This window comes from Cylas formicarius, unplaced genomic scaffold (genome assembly GCF_029955315.1).
Source record: "Cylas formicarius isolate icCylForm1 unplaced genomic scaffold, icCylForm1.1 PGA_scaffold_6__28_contigs__length_40554024, whole genome shotgun sequence".
Lineage (NCBI taxonomy): Eukaryota > Metazoa > Arthropoda > Insecta > Coleoptera > Brentidae > Cylas > Cylas formicarius.
The window spans coordinates 28,850,260-28,864,181 of record NW_026844347.1 but is presented as its reverse complement, the minus strand read 5'-3'; the positions used below and the strand labels follow the sequence as shown (position 1 = coordinate 28,864,181).

Sequence of the window (13,922 nt, the reverse complement as noted above, 5' to 3'; positions counted from 1 at the left end):
GAACCATTGTCGAAACTAAAATTCACTATATGTAAACGAAATTGGTATGTTGGCCGACGTTGCTCATATTTATTATTTATGAGGCAATATTTTATTTATGTCGACTGGTTGTATCGTAATTTGGTTATAGAGTGAAATCTGAAATTGTTAAAGACGTTTGGTTCATACTTTTATCAGTGGAAAACTTCTATAGTGTTACTTCCGTCGGTTACATACATATAATTAGTTTAAAATTTAGTAGTGGGTACAAAAACTGAAAAAGCTTTACCGAAAAAGGAAGACAAATATTCGATATTCAAAGCACTTAAATTTAATTTTTCAAGTATAACCTAATTTATTCTAATCGATTTCAATATATCAAATACATGAATAATATTTGAGACATTTTAATTTAAAGTTTAACTCTGTAAATTTAACCAAATGGTTGATACTCGTTTTAAGGTCAAATCTGTGGAAAAATTGAAAGAAAAAATGTTTTTTGCGCAAAAGGAATGTAGTATATACCTGTCCCTAATAAAAGAATAACAATTATTAAATAAAACTTGACTTAGTGCTAACTGGAGAAGTAAAACTTAAATCAGCTGTAAATAATCGACCACGTTTAATTTTTCTCATGTACTTATCAGACCTAACTGTTGTTAGAAAGTTTTACGTATTTCATTAAGAAAGTTTCCTTTTTCTTATAGACTTATTAGACTGCCGTTGACTAGTTGGAACATTTTACATATTTATTTAAGAAAGTTTTGTTGAAGATTGGTTTATATACATAGTTTCACGAATCTCAAAAACAGAGATATTAATAACTGAACTGAGGTGGCTTTTACTTGATGAAAATCCTTAAAAAAAAATCAAAATATATAAGAACAAAAAAAAAACGAAATTATATATTTTTACATGACAATTGTTTAGACAACACCGCGTCTTTATTAAATGTAATATTTACAAACTACTTGCTATCATATATACCGAAAACTGACAATAAAACCTTAATTGATGTTGTGAGAATTTAAGTTCAATAAAGGAGAGGTATTTAAATCTAATTATCGTTAAGCAATATATTTGAATGTCTCATTTTGATAATCTCCTCCAAGGCTTCCAATAAATTTAATTTTCTACTTTTTGTGGCTGTATGTAAAATATCAAAATTGTCGTCAAAAATGTGCTTTTCTGTGTTTAAGTGTGTAGCATAATTGTAGTGATTTTTGAGATTTTGGACATTTCGTTTTATTGTTTTTTAAAAATCTTCCTATTGTGTTGTTAGCTCTGAAAGCTATTTTTAAACTACATTTTGACAAATGTTTTGAAACTTTTTCATTGGATTCTGCTATGTATGTAATTGTTTTAAATTGTTCGTGTTCTGTATTAGGTTTCGGATAAATAGAGTTTTACTGTTGTCTGGATTTGTTTTTTTATCTATAATGGACCGATTGTCGCCGTTGATGAGTGCAATTTGTTTAATGATATTAAGTTATTTGTTGCAATTTTCTGTTGAGACTGGCGTATTAAGAAGTCTGTGTATAAAAGAGTGAAACACCGCCATTTTGTGTGTATAAGGGTGATTTGAGCTGTTATGTCTGACTGTGTCCGGGTGTGAAGGTTTATGATAAATGTTGTTTTCCGTTTTCGTAATAGTTAAGTCTAAAAAAATTAATACAGTTTTCTTGTTCTATCTCGATAGTGAATATTATACTATGTAATGAGTTAATGTAATTTAAAAAAGAATTCAATTGTCTGTCCGTTGCAACAAAGCAAGCAAAAACATCATCCACGTATCTATACCACCACAGAAAAATATATCCATAAAAATCTCGGCTAACAAAGGACTACCTGGGTTCTTATTTATTTAAAGATAGTAATATGTTGCAAGTGCATAACAGGAATTATGGATATAAGCGCTCTTGTAAAATTGAAGTTTAGAAACAACTGTACATTTTAACATCGCTCTAGAAACAATCAAAAAGGAAAAAATTATTACCAACATATTTTGTAAAAAAAAAGAATAAGAAAAAAAATTATGCAACAACGAGTTTGATAAATGCTACTTTAGTCACAAGTTTCTATCTTTCAAAATTCAAGGCGTGGAAAATATCTCCGAAAACATCCAACCCGTGGGAAACGAAACTGACAAGATGACGCTTCCCATACACTAGATCGGTGTGTAATTAGGTATTTTACAGACGGGAGTAGAAAAAAATATATACAAAAACTTATCAAATATATGACGAGCTAGTTCAGATTCGCAAATGCTGAAACTGTAGCAAAACGAATTTTAGAGGCCCGGGAGAGAGAGAAACAATCTTTTTCGCAAATAATTCTAACTATTTCGGCTAACATCTCACTTATCCGCAGGAGAGAAAGGCAGAAAGGGAGAGATTGAGAGGGGGGACTTTTATTCGAACACAATTAATTAAAACTTAAAAGTTAATTTCGGAAAGCATCGTTTCATATAACCAAAAGTTGTCTCATTAAGGTCCCCCCGCTTTTTGCATACGGAGAAACTTGGCAAGTCAGCGTTTTCGATGTTGCGCGACCCGCGTTAAGGAAACTCGCTGGCGTTCGCAAAAGGCTTTGTCAACATTTCTTACTTTCAGAACGGTCTAGCAGTTTCCCTCTGCGCCGCGATTATTTAACGAAAATTAATTTTATTTCGGACGTTCGAAATTAATTGGATTTCGATTGTCTTCATTTTAATATAGCTGCGGGGTCCGCCGCCACGTTTCGTACGGTTAATGAATGTTCGGAATCAAAATGCGGTTAAAGGCATTTACGATAAGAACCGACGAGGTCGGGAAATGCCTATAATGGTTCTTACAACGTTTGACAATCTAGAAAATTTCCCGCTATCGCAGCTACTTTGTCGTTAAGTACCTACGCGACGTTTTGATTATACGGACAAGCAATAAGGTCACCCAGTTATAATTTAAGCTAAAAAACAGATCCTTTAAAGGTGAACACTGTGCTGGTCACCATTTTTATTGCTTCCTCAGATACGGTTCGAATACAAAAGAAACGCCAGTTGGTCACGCGCGTTCCACTCATTCCATATCACTTGGGCTTTGCTAAAACAGTCACAAGAATTTGCCGGTATACAAGATTACACAACACAAATTCTAAATTAATAACTCCCTATACAGGGTGTTTCAAAATACAAGCGTCAACGAGCGGCTGGATGTCCGGAAATGCTTAAATATTTAAAGAAAACAGCTAATGAAAGCAATTTTCAACATTTTCTGTAGTGTTAATTTTCCAGAATTCAGTTTATTGTTTTCCAAAGGCTACAAAAAATATATATAACTAGGCAATATACGAAACTAGGTCAATAGTCATTATCTTTATCATTATTAATGACTTCAAATTTCAAATTCGGTTAAAAAATATTTAAGATATTTAAAAATACCGTTTTTTAAAAATATTTAATAAAAGGTTTTTTCAATTGAGATGGGTCGAAGTAGACTTCGGTGGAAAGTTACATGATTCGGCATCTAAATTATTAAAATTTATTATCAAAATGAGTGTTCGTTAGTAAAAACTTTGAGCGCGTTGCGCTCATTTTACGGCCGTCGCGGTGGCCCTTCAAAGTCGACTCTGCAACGCTTAGTGACCAAATTTGAGATGACCGGTTCGAATTATCAGCCAACACCTCTCGTCAAAGAAACGCCAGATTTGTCGTAGACATGGCGCTTGTTGGTGCAAGTGTGAAGAACTCGAGGCAGTCAACCGCCCACAAGAACTTGGTCTTTCCCAGACTTCAACATGGCGAATTTTGCGTCGGGATTTGAGCCTACACCCATACAAAATTCCAACTAATCCAGGAGCTCAAGGTTAATGACCATAGACAACGCCGTTTGTTGATTAACTGGGCTCCAAATTGGGAAGAGGGTCTGAATTTTGGAAAAGAAATTATATTTAGCGACGAGACACATTTTTGATGAATGGCTATGTTAACAATCATAATTGCCCTATATGCATCCACAAAAAGTACCTGTTTGGTGCGGACTTTGGAGTGGCCGTATTATTGGTTGCTACAGAACAATGATAACCAATTACTTTTGGTCCAAATTGAACGATATGGACTTGAATTACATGTGGTTCCAGTAAGATGGCACAACCTACCATACAGCGGATGCCACGATAGAGCTTCTTGCTTCAGCTTCTCGCAGTGGTGACGTAAAGTGGTCACCAAGATTGTGCGATTTGACTCCGCTAGACTTTTTCTTGTGGAGTTTTCTAAAGTCGCAGGTCTTTGTCAATAAGCCGTAATCTATAAATGCCCTTAAAGCCAACATAACCCTAACAAATTCAGCCGGAACTATGCGCAAGAATAATTGAAAATTGAACCACTCGGGTTCGTTCCACCGTGAAAAACCACGGCAGACATTTAAATGTTATAATTCCATAAATAATCGCATTCATAGGCCTATTAAATAAAATAAAAAATTAGTTATTATTTTACACACAGCTTGTTTTTTTCCATTTCAATATCGACCCGTCCTTATTGAAAAACCCTTTAGATCAACATAATAATATCTTGAAAACTATGAACCTTTCCGGACCTTCGTTTATATAAAGTTTCTCCTCTTTTTTATAAGGAATCTCCAGCGCTTATTTTTTGAAACAACTTGTATAAACCATTTGGCCCGTTGATAGATTTGTCATCTGATACACAAAATTTAATTACACTCTTCGTCAAAAACATTGTTTATACTAATACAAAATTAAAAAATGAAAAGAATATCTTCCTTATGCTACACCCGGTTTCATTAAGTTTCTTCACAAAATTATGTTCCTTTAAATATTATTTGAAGAAATATCGATATTTGGACCCAAATTGCGATTTCGGAATTATTTAAATATGTATATTTGAAATTGCAGACGGCGCCACCTATATTAGAATTCATCATTTGTACGTAAAAGTGTCAGCTTTGTAATTAAAAATGGAAAACAACACAACTTAAAAAGCTTCGTTATGGAGGAGGGTGACCAAAACTAAATATGAAGTTTAGCGAAATTTCGTTTCTCATTAGATGCATATTCCTTTAATGACGCAGACTTAGGACATATAGAAATCACGAAGCTAGAATAGCAAACACTTTTTATTTGAATAAATTTTGTTTATGTAACCATAGGGACCGAATACAACTTAAAACACTTTCTATTTTGAATTTTCTCGTGATAGGCCGCTTCACGTTACAGTCGCTGCTATATTTCAGCAGTCCGATGTTGACTTAATCAAAGACATTAAAGTAGTAACAATGGGCAATACACATTATCAATTCTCGTGTCATTAAGGTCAAAATTTATTAGACAATAGTTTTATTAAGTACTGTTAATGAGTTTTTTTGAATCAGTGCTAGAATATGTCAGTTGATGAGTTGCGAATTGTATTAATATATTGAATTATTTAAGTAGTTATTTAATTAATATTTTAATACAAGCCTGTTTAGTGTTACTTTCGAAACTGCTACGCTGCTGCTGATTGGAGTCCATTATAATTCAAACAATAAAACTTTACTGTAATCCGTAAAACGTAGAGATTTTGTTTGCGAAAACATTTAACTAATTTAATTTTCTTACATTTAATTGTACAAAAAACTAATTAATTAAATAAAAAATGAGCGTTTCAAATATTACAAAATAACAAAATTTATGATCAGTACATTTTAAATAAATATCGAATTAAGTATCTCCAATCAAAGTAAAACAGTGCAAATAGTCAATCATTTTCAAAACAGTCTTTGAGAAATCTGCCGGGCACATGTCAAAGAAACGAAGAAACTATTTTCTTGGATTAACATTAATATATCATTCCTATATAATACTTGCAAAGTACATCAAAACAGTTTTATAGGCGTTTTTTTGTTTATAAGTTCTGTTTAAATCGTCCAAATCCAATTTGAACGTTATAAATTAGATTCCATCGGACTTGTTTAGATTTTCCGTAATTATTTAGGGGAACGTCAAGCCTAGTTATAAAGAACTTGTCTTTTTGGGAGGGCCAAGTTGCTTTACATTTTCCCTAACCTTAAATCTTGAAAAATATTTTCAAAATGAAGTGGTTGTGATAAGAACGTTCGACGTTCGTCAAAATCGTTAGTTAATTAATTATGACTTAATCCGATGGAAACGCAGCAAATTTACAGGTAACCTTCGAAATAATTTCCCTTAAAACTCGAAGTGTTTCGCGTGATGAAAAAATAGGTGGAACAAATAAGATTAGCGACCGATGGAAACGAATACAAAACGAAGATTTCGTAAATCGTTTGGTTTGCTTCACTTCTACCGAGGCAAATTGTTCTAAACCGAGTTCTGACGTGATCCAATTAACGGATATACATTTTGCATCGAGATTCAATTAAAATTTAATCACCTGTTTATGAAAAATCACTTAGCCACTCCAATCTTCGGCGCAAAAATTCAATTTCGGGTTGGGTATAGAGGAAATAATCGGATTCGAATGCAATAAAATCGCAATAGAACAAAGCGTTCTCAAAGGACGATAATTTTTATACTGATTTTAGTTCAGTTAATGGGAATAGTGCAATCCGATCAGACAAATAATTGGGTGGGACCGCATTTTTTGTGGATTTTTTTTTCGACCACACTAAGTAACCTGAAGTGCATATTTTAAGTATTTTTGGCAAATTATCTATAGGCACGTTAAATATCTGAATGCCTTCTAAATTTTTTTTTTGCATAAACCAGGTTAAAATCTAAAAAATCACGATAATTATAAATAAAAAAATACTTTTTTGAACTCCTTACTCTACACCAGCAATGGCACGTTTTTCGATTAATAAGTAGATTTTATCCACGGATAGGTATTTTGACGATTTTCAGTTTTAACGGTCACTTCACCCAGTGAATGTATTCAAGTCGTTTTGCCACTATAAACTAATGGTCGTAGAAAAGTAACAGTATTAAAGGAATAGTTGCTTGTTCGTTAAACACTCGCTCTGTTTGTGACAAATCAAAGTGTGACTAAAGTGGTGTTTATTAAACTTGATTGATAATTTGCAAAAAGGATTTATTGTTTCTTCGCTTTTTTGTAAACATCTCGTGCAAATTTGTTAATATATTTTAAAATTAAACAACTGGTACTTCAGGATTGTTACTTTAAATGGAACCATTCTGAAAAAACGAAAACGAATGTTTGTTTGACGTCTTTTAAGTGAAAGCTTTCTAAAGAATCGTGGCTATTTTTCGAGTCTATTTCGCTGTTTGTAGATTTTCACAATTTTATACAAATTTTGCTCGAAATATGAGGATAATTTATGCTATTATAAATAAATAAATAAAATAATTTAAAAAAAACAAATACAAAAATGTAGTTATATTAAAATATTTAAAAAATCTATTTTTTACGAATCTGCTATGTATGGACGGTGATTTTCAATTTGAAATTTGATTTCACAGTTAATTTGAAGATATTACTTAACCGCATAACAAATAAAATTGTTGTCTCCGCTGGTTCGATTACAGTTTATTAGTTATGTTTACCCTGTGCGTTTGGAAGAATGACAACCATAAAGGAAATCGCGATTTAAAATAACCGTTAATTAAACTTTTAAATAAATTCTTTATTTAATAAGGAGAACAGATAATTTAAACTCTTTGCAAGTAATGCTTAAATCGGTGGGTGGTCCTTCGAGGACCAGAAATGCTATTGGATGTGATATACCGGCAGTAAATACCACAAAATTGATGCGTTTCAGACGTCGGTAATATTTTCACACATTTTGCGCCATGTTTTTTTTTGTATAAATCCGACTTATTTTTTATGGGGCCTAGGCATCTTTTGACAAAATTTGGTAAAAAAATACCACAGCCAACATGGAAACGGTCAAATTGATGTACTGTCAGCAGTCACGTTGGTTTTTAAATGCAGCAAGGTCTTATTGGTCGAAAGGGAGATTTGAAATGACACGTCTCATTGTTTGAAATGTTCTCAAGTGTCAAAGTTTTTTTTGATTTTTTCAAAAAAACACAATATCTGGAGTAGCACAACGCTTTTCAGCATCGACACCCCAAATTTTTTAATGCAAAATTATTGTTTAAATTGTGGGAAGTAGTGGGAAGAGTTCTCAGATCCATGTTTATACGAAATTTTGTTATTCAAACTAAGGAACATAGCTGGGGCCGTGTATTAACGAATCACCCTGTACAAAACCAATTTTGGCATTGAACTTTTTTGTATTGTATTAATTAGTAGAAAGTTTGTTGCTGTAAAATAATTTTGTTGGCACTTTAATGGAACTATAAAATTAATAGAAAATCCTTCATCGTGATCCAATTTTTTTATAACTATATTAAAGATAAACTTTAATGAAAACTTATATGAGAAACAATGATATTATAGCATAAAAATAAAATTTTCATTACAATTTTAATGGCATTAAATAAATAGAACGCAAACCAATAAAATTCTCATAAATGTACTAAGACGGAACTACTGACTTTCTTTTGTTTTCTTACGCACGGTTGTCATGGACCTTTCGGGTTGGTATACAATTCGGGTAGATATTTCGAATAGTTTGAATTAACCAGTACGATTTGTCAGTCGGATATACCACCAAACGTATGGGGTGTGTTCTACATACAAAGACTATTTCATTTAAAATAAAATATGTAATTTAAGCAAATTTATTTCATTTATATACAGGTACAACTTTGCAACATTGCCCAGCTAATGATCAATTCAATGGAAAACCGTTTTTTGCAATTAATTATTTGCAACGCCGCTTACAACGAATAATGACACAATAAAATATTTTCAAGTCGCTTTTTTTCAACGGCACAAACTGCACCGGCGTATACAACAACGCACAGGTATATGATATATAACATAATATGATAATTAATTTAACCTTTGTACGTTCGGTCGGGTGCCATTGGTCATGGTCAAGAGACATTAGTTACGAGAAAAAACGCGTTAATTGCGCGTTTTGCGCTTTGGCTTTTCGTATTCCGTTCGATTGAGTACAAGTTGCAAATTCGACCTGAATTTCCAGCAGGTGAAATAAAATTCGAAATGAAAAGTTGCAAAATTTTAAAGAACAAGTGCAAATTATATTCCCTCCTAACTTATAATACTTTTCAGGGTCACAATTGAAATGCAGTTTTAATAAAGTCCAATAAACCTTATTTTGCTGACTATGATCTGTGATTTGAGTTATGTATTTGATTTTTATATACATTTAAATAAAATAATAAATAAAATGCTATTAAAAAATAATTACAACAGAAATACTAACCAAAAATCTGATCTAAATCAAAATAATGAATAATAATCAATAATATATTATTCTATAAATAATACGACAGCGCCATACAGTTACTTACGAAACTTTATTGATGCTAAATCAAGTATAAAATTGAAAAAACAAACAAAATCACATGATGGTATTAAGAGGGGAGATTTCCATTATCAGTTGGTTACAATTAGCATTAATCTTGGCATTTAGGATCCACGGATTTCTAAACAAAAATGCGCCAAAAGCGAAATAATACCGAATGTTTAAACTTGAGAGAATTATCACCAGTTTTAGATACCTGGGTTTAGATTAATTTATATTAATTACTATTTACGAGGCACGATATGAAAAATTCAAGGCAAAAACTATATCGTAAAAATAAAATTTACCGGAAAATTATGCAAAAATTGATCAAGACGACGACCGCAACAAATCGCAGTATCGCAGACGATTGTAAAATTCTTGGCATGTAGGTAGGTACTCGAGTGTTGAAATTTTCGCACATGTGCACTTTAAAATGTAGAAATCGGCATTCTTGAAGCGATTCAATGAGGTAGCTTGACGATTACAGAAAATAAGTAACTGTACCATAAAAATCGTACACTGGATGTCGTTCAGTTACAAAGAATTCAGTAGCGTACCAAATACATATATAAGGGGTGTTTTTTTTTCGATGTATAGAACTTTAAGTTGCAATAAAACAACGATGGATTATTTTATTTACCCGAAAGATAATCTCGTGGCATTACATTTTAAATAAGACTTCTGGCATATGACCGCCACGGCTGGAATGAAAGAGTTAGTAATCATAGCTCTATACCGATCACCATTAACTGTAGCGTTCTGGCCATTATCGTTTTTGAAGAAGTACGGACCAATGATTCCACCAGCCCATAAAGCGCACCAAACAGTTAGTTTTTCTGGATGAAACGGTGTTTCGACATACACTTGAGGATTAGGATGGACACAGATCCGATTCCAGTGCTCGATGGCGGATGGACTCATTTGGGTCTTCCTCAATGCTACGCTCTGCAGCAGCAATAGCTTCTTTTGTACGCACCGTATGGCGTCTCTGGGCATGCGAGTTATCAATAAGAGTAAACGTGGTGCGAAAACGTTCCATGGTTAATCGAATTAACTTCTCTGATGGACGATTTTGTCGACGTTAAAATGGACGTAGTGCGCGATACGTATTCCGCACAGAACCATTATTTTCGAAATAAAATTGTACTATTTGCAAGCGTTGTTCAGGCGTGAGTCTATTCAGCTGTTAAATCGGTCGCCATCTTGAACAGTAATGCCAACTTAAAGTTCTATACATAAAAAAAACACCCATTACAAATTAACAATTATTAGATACTTTAAGAACACTGCGTGGACATTTGCTTTGGAATCACACTGAAGCATGAAATTTTGCAGCTTCTTTAACTACCCCGAACTGTATAAAAAACTTCAATTAACAATTAAGATTTGCTATGATTTATTATTCTCTATTTACTACTCACTCTTAGCACAACAGTTCTATTTGTTTCGCTGTCAAAAACGAAAACCTACTTCATTTTATTTTACAAAAAATTGTTTACAGTTTCATGTTAGCATCATCGCGAAGATTTATGAAACTAGTTAAAAAAATCCGAGTGAGCCGCTGCACTTTAACTTTGGAAACAATATCTCAAGGTCATCAAAATCTCATTTTCTTCTATCTTGCTAATCGCAAGGCGCATGTCTAGTTTACGCGGCAGTTTCCAAATTAAAAACTATTTTCTCGAAAAAAAAAATGCGGACCAGACCAGAAAATGCGGTAGGTCGGAGGCTATAATCTTTGTTGCGGGAGTTGGGATAATAAGAAAACATTCATGATGAAGAAACGACTTTGATCGCACCGACCTCTTACTATAAAATATAACAGAAGGAGAAGACGAGAAGAATTTGGTGGTTTTGACAAAGAACCAGAACTGATGGCTAACACTGTGTTTGCTTGACATACTGTGTGCAAATGGTTGGTTTGACGTAAAATGTGCCCATAACAATTTTTGAAAAGGTTTTTTTTTAAACATGTATTTATTTGCGTAACCAAAAAAGTCGTAGGTCGCAGATTTTTTTATTTTGTATAAAGAGGAAACGAATAACACCGAATTCAGTGGAGGCCAGACCAGGAGGTGCGGAAAACAAATGGATAAAAAAAACATGGAGCTTCTATATGCGATAACCGTTAAAAAGTTAAAAACCTGCCGTAATTAAGGACTACAGGATTCTGCAAGTTTGGAGTTGGCACGCCCATGATATGGTTCTAGGAAGCTTTTCCTTATCCGTTTGATGACAGAGGCGATATTGTTCCCTAGACCAGTAAAAGCGTTTCATACGGAACGACTTCTGATGTGACCACGTTTATCTGCGCTATAAGGCAAAACGGCTTAAAGACGGGATTCACATTACACGTCAATGGCGTTCTTTCTTTAAAAAAGGAAGTCTAAGGTATAAAACGGATATTAAGTCTATTTAACTGATTAAACATACCGAATGTAATAAACGTTATTAAACTGTAAAATCAAAGAATAAAATGTTTTAACTGTTGTCCTGTGTGAACAATTCCAACACAACCAACCAAGGGGCCAGTAAATGCTATCACCCCCTAGCCCTGCTTAATAGCGTACATGCTTTTATTTCCAATTATAAGGATGCCTTCGGCCAAGTAAGTCTAGCTTATCGGAAAACATACTACTGGACAATAGATAGGAATATTTCAAATTTTCTAAAAAGTATCTGGTCTTAATATATATGTTCATTGTCATTAAAAAACGTTGTACCAAAAATAAAGTGGAATATTATGACGCAAGCACTAAACTCAGTGGAATTGCTCCTTATTTCATCTCTTAGGAATTGATTAGGAGTTGTTCTGAGAACTACGGGTGGGTTAATGTACTTATGAACGATTTTTACAAAAAATGGATCGTTTTTGAGTATTTTATTTACCCTGAAAACATTAGGACTGGTTTCAAGTCATATGAAGCTAGGCGTTTAGGTCACTGGACAACATACCTACATTTATAAAAAAAGGTTGAGCCCGTTGAGGTTCATTTGTCCGTCTCTTTGGACGGCTAAGTTCAAATATGATCTATCAGTTGTTATCTAGTCATGGACAACTGACGTTTAACTAACGTCATAAATATGGAACGGAATTCATATTAAACAATAATTTACATGCGATTCTGAACATCAGGATTAGTAGCTATGATACAAATCAATTAGTTCGAGCTTTTCACAAAACAATTTAACAGAATGATACGGTGAAATCTCCAAGAGAATACTTTAAGATTAATGTATGCTCAAGACTATCATTCACCATTTCCGGCTGCCATTTGGTTTCTGGAAGTTTAATATAGCGTATGCGATGATTGTTGGGATTACAAGCGCGTCTCATTGAATTGCTTGTTCTATGAAGCAAACAGATGTTTCCGTGTCTGCTTCACGGCTACGTACACCATACAGTTGTACCGACTACACTTTTGGAATCTAGGCAGTGCAACTGATATTTCTTCGCCATGAACATGAGGTATGTAGTGAAAACTGTGTGTATTTACTTGAACCCTATAACACCCAGAGCTCTGCAAGTCCAAAACGGAGGGAATTCAGATATCGGTATAGGTAAAATAAAAGTTGGTTAAAGGATTTGCATTTCATGGGGCCGATAAATATTAATTCTATATTAAGCGGTAATTGGGCGACATCACGGGCACGAGTATTACAATATGCCTGTGCGATAATTCTCAGAACGATCAATACGTGCCACAAATTTGATCTCTCATTTTACTCCGTGTACTAAGCGTTCGACCTTGTGCTCGACTAAATGTGCAACCGAGTGTGCAACTAATTAGCGGATCAACCTACATCACCAACAGAATTAATCAATAACGTATTTGCATTTACACTTATAACTCAAGGGCCGGTTCCTTAATCTCTCATAAACTCAAGATAACCTGCAATTTTAAGTTAAACCTCATTTCGTTCAAAAAAAAAATTCAACTGCCAGTTATAATAATCCCATCACAGCAAATTGATCCGCTACTAAATGCAAGTAAATTGAAATTGTTGACCTTAATATTATTCTGAAATTTCAATCATTATTTGAAATATTATTTGAAATATGTTCTGTAAATGAAGACTCGAATATTACAGGTGGTAACATTCTTTTAAAATTAGTAGATAAAGTGAATGCAAACAAAACACCACAAGTTCAAAAATCAGAAGTGACTGATTTTTCTAATAGCGTTTTCGGCTTCACTGCTGTTGGGCAATGACAGCTACAAGGTCATAGATCCATGCAGCTGTGCTCTTAGTACGATCCACACCGTGCAATTCCTGATTGAAAGTCAAACGCTCCGAATCTTCAATATTCACATGAAAATAAATGGCTTATTTCTGAAAGATAACCGTTTTACTGAGGCTGGCTCTTGTCACTCCGAAAGACCAGTGACCGATGATTTCAGGGAATTACTCATTCAAACCAAACTTCAAATAAATCGTCCATCTACCGTCCGCCTACCGTTTTTACCCGATCTATGAGCAATCCTTGCAGTACTTGGGAGCCATAAGATTATCTCCAATTGCAAATAAGTAAAATATACCAAATGATAGCGCAGATTTTCTACATCCTATGAGAAAACAAAGACG

At 33.6% G+C, this 13,922-nt stretch overlaps 1 protein-coding gene across 12 annotated transcripts in view; it reads right to left on the bottom strand.

Moving 5' to 3' along the window:
* The window catches only part of LOC132702748 (CUGBP Elav-like family member 1), a 339,946-nt gene that overhangs the window by 26,060 nt on the left and 299,964 nt on the right, over positions 1-13,922 (bottom strand). The window lies entirely within an intron of this gene.